Source organism: Sciurus carolinensis, chromosome 5 (genome assembly GCF_902686445.1).
Source record: "Sciurus carolinensis chromosome 5, mSciCar1.2, whole genome shotgun sequence".
NCBI lineage: Eukaryota > Metazoa > Chordata > Mammalia > Rodentia > Sciuridae > Sciurus > Sciurus carolinensis.
Genome location: NC_062217.1, coordinates 86,768,049 through 86,771,986, shown reverse-complemented (window position 1 = coordinate 86,771,986; position 3,938 = coordinate 86,768,049). Strand labels below are relative to the sequence as shown.

General features: G+C 34.3%; 1 pseudogene; it reads left to right on the top strand.

The window, feature by feature from the left end:
* The first annotated feature begins 2,220 nt into the window (after window positions 1-2,220).
* LOC124986005 (uncharacterized) lies at window positions 2,221-2,320 on the top strand (annotated as a pseudogene).
* Window positions 2,321-3,938: the final 1,618 nt, after the last annotated feature.

Below are 3,938 nucleotides of genomic sequence, written 5' to 3'. Positions count from 1 at the left end.
AATTATTAGTCTTAAAAACCTATTCTCCTCCCCCTTTAGTAAAATAGAAAATTTTAGCCATGGTTCTAATAAATGTATTAAAATATGTTTTGCATACTATATTAGTTCTACAAAAAAAAATATCAGTTTTGGTTTACTTGATTCCATTTAACTGTATTTCAGAAGTATTTAGAAGACATGTACCATTGTGACATGTTGACTAACAACCACAAAAAAAAGAAAAATCCACTGTTATTACCCAAACTCTAGTAACCTAGTTATTTTGTGTCTATGAATGTGCTATCCAAAGGAAAGAAACTGTTAAAGGACAAACAACAAAAATGAAGAGTTAAATGTTCAGTGTTCATTTAATATTAAACCAGTCATAATATATACCTTAAAATTTGTAATAATACCATCTTTATTTATTTATTTTTGTATCAGGGATTGAACACACACTCAATCACTGAGCCACATCCCTAGCCCTTTTTTGTATTTTATATAGATACTGGGTCTCACTGCATTGCTTTACTGCTTTGCACCTCGCCGCTGCTGAGATTGGCTTTGAACTCTCAATCCTCCTGACTCAACCTCCCAAACACCTAGGATTACAAGTGTGCACCACTGTGCTTGGCTAATAATATATTTATATATTTATATCCCAACTTTTTTCATCTCTTAGATCAAGAGAAGAAATGGCAAAACAGTATAACTTATTTACAGAGGTCCCCAGACTTGGTGTCTTTGCCTTCTTAATTTACTATAAAGGATACTACTTAGGATTCTAATGAATATACTTGGTTTATTTAGCAAATGAAGATAAAAACCAAAATGCAGTAATGACTACTATAAAACTAAGAAAAATTTAATTTGATCTCTCTTCTTAGAAATATTTAAAATCATTGCAAAGGCAATCCAGAAAAGCAAACAAAGTGTATGCTACAGGTAATTTTCAAAATCCTCTTAATTCATGAAACCAATCAGTAATAAACATTAACTCAAAGACCATATTAAAGGAAGTAAGCAACCAAAATAGGACAGGGTAGCAGAGAACTTGATCTTTCAGAACGTTTGAGAGTATCTGAATAATTTACTCTTAAATAGAGACTGTTAACACAAAAGACCTATTCAGAGAAATGTTTTGATAATTATAAATTATATGCTCTCTCCTTATATTTGTAAGATAGTTTTTAAAATCTATGTTGTTATAATACCCAACTTATTTATCCAAACCTGGCAAGAGAATCAGGTATTCCTTCAGAATACTGCAACTTTTACTGAATTATTTCTTCTAGAAATCTAAATAACTTGGTCATGTTAGAAAGTTCAATTGCTAGAATGTAAACATAATTAGACCATCGATATACGCAGAAGTTTATACAATCCTCATATACAGAAAGTATACATAGATGAACTCATCAATAATGACTTCGAGCTATTTACTATAAGGAAACCCTTCCATTTCCTGACTTGTTTTGAGAAGCCACCCTTTCCCATTTTAGTTGGTTTCAATCTTCTCTTCAATAAATATCAAGAAAAGATACGAAAGGAAAACAAACATGTAAACTTAAAACCAGTAGCTTTCATTTTATTCTCAATTTGAAAAAGAGGCCACTTTCCTGGAGAAACTTTATGTTGGTCTTTTAAACTTACTTCTAGGTCCTTTGGTCTTCATACTTGTGGATCCAACACATACTACTATATTTGGTAGAGCTAATACACAGAACATACGCTGTGATTTTGGTTTTACATTTTATTCAAATGTTAAAAATTTGTCTTCTGCCACACTGCCAACCTCACCCAATCTCCATCCTCTGAGCAAGATGTCTTGAATCTCATCTTTCACCCCAACTTTGTCTTTCTTTCTTGCTAAGACAGCATGCTTCTTCTTCTTCTTCTTTTTAACCAAATTTATTCAAAACTGGGTTATTCACATTCTTGGCTGGCTCTTCTTGCTCTGACCCTCCAATGCAATGATGGAGTTGTCTTTATGGACTGTCTTCCATTGGCCACCCACCAAACATCAAACTTAAAGATAAGGCCCAATTCTATTTTCTTAACTATTACACGCATAGGTTGAGATGAAAAGGCTCATTAAATATTGGTTGAATGAATAAACAATCTGGAATTCTCATCCACACAAACTGTTAATAAAAACTTTACTCTTAAATCTATCTAGGTCATTATTTTTTTCCCCTGAAAATTTCCTTGGATCAGTTTAAGAAATACAGCCATTCATCCTCACTTCAGCAGTACACAAACTAAAATTGGAACAATACAGAGATTACCATGACCCCTGTGTCAGGATGACATGCACATTCATGAAGCATTCCTTAAAGAAAAAAAGAAACAAACAAAACAACAACAAAAAAAAAAAGAGCTGGGTGTGGTGGCACATGCCTGTAATTCCAGCGGCTTGGGAGGCTGAGGCAGGAGGATCACAAGTTCAAAATCAGACTCAGCAACTTAGCATGACCCTGTCTCTAAAGTATTTTAAGAGGGCTGGGGATGTTGCTCAGTGATAAAGCGCCCTTGGGTTCAATACCCACCCCAAAAAGAAGAAAAAAGAAATGGCAAGAAATACAGCCATTCCTTGGAATCCTCAGGGGAGTGGTTCTTGGAAACCCCTTGGATACCAAAATTGATGAACGGTCAAGTTATAAACAGTACAGTATTTGCATAAAATCTATACACATCCTCCTGTATAGTTCAATCTGAGTTACTTGTGATATCTATTAGTGTAAGTGCTATATGAACAGCTATTATAGTGTATTGTGCAGGGAACAGTAACAAAAAGAGTATACATGTTTAATACTTTTTTTTTTTTTGGCAAATACTTTCAATCTGAGGTTGCTTAAATCCACAACTATGGATCTCATGGACACAGACGGCAGCCTACTTAATGACAAACATTGTGTATGAATACAAATGAAGACAGACAAAATGTAGATACAAATTAGTATCATATATTGATGAAGTCACATGAATGAAAAAAGTGACATGAAATACAGTTGGGAAGAGACACAGAAAATATCTATAAGAGGGAGGAACCATCTTAGATTTTGTGAGGTTCAGGGAAAGATAGTGTTGAAAGGTAGACCAAGAGGAAAAAAAAAAAATTCAAGTCCTGTGGTCTACAATTTTGTTTTAATTCAGATAGAAAGCTACTGTATTTGAAGCAGAGCGATCACGGGCAAGGTGGTATATGCCTGTAATTCCCAGCAACTTGGCAGGAGGATCAAGTCTAGCCTGGTAACTCAGTGAAACACTGTCTTAAAATAAAATCGAAAAGGGTTGGAGACTAGTTCAGTGATAGGACCAGGACGTGATTGTTCTAAAAAGGCTGCACTAGAAATTTTGTGGCAGTAAATTGCAAGAGCAATGAAAAAACAGAATGGGTAAGAGGGGAACTGTAGGTATCGTATTCAATAATAGATGATGCCATGAAAGTACTGTTTGCCAGACAGATATTTCTAGTGTTTAAAAAACCCCAACAAAAACCACCAATAAGCACTCAAATCCAAAACATTAAACCACAGATTATACCTTCATTTTCACTTAAGGGCTATATTCATTCACCATCAATCCTGAAAACACTTACCTTTGCAGTCTGTTAGTACTCTTTCAACATTCAAACTAGAAACTACTAAAGCACTTTGCCCCTTCATCCCAATATACTAGTCAGTTAAATTCATTCTCTCTTAATTATACCTATCTGAAATACAAACAGTCCTCATTGCCTCTAAATATTCTTTCAAATATCATGGAAATGGTGGGAGGTAGGTGAGTGATTAATGTAGTCCATCTGCTTTCTACAACATTACTGTTCAGTCACTCTAAAACTTAAAATATCTGTGCGGACTCTCAGTCACCTAAAAGGTAAAAATCTAAACTTATTAACTTGGATCAATCACAATCTTATTCAAACTTTCATGTGTGTGCATGAATGTGTGTGTGCA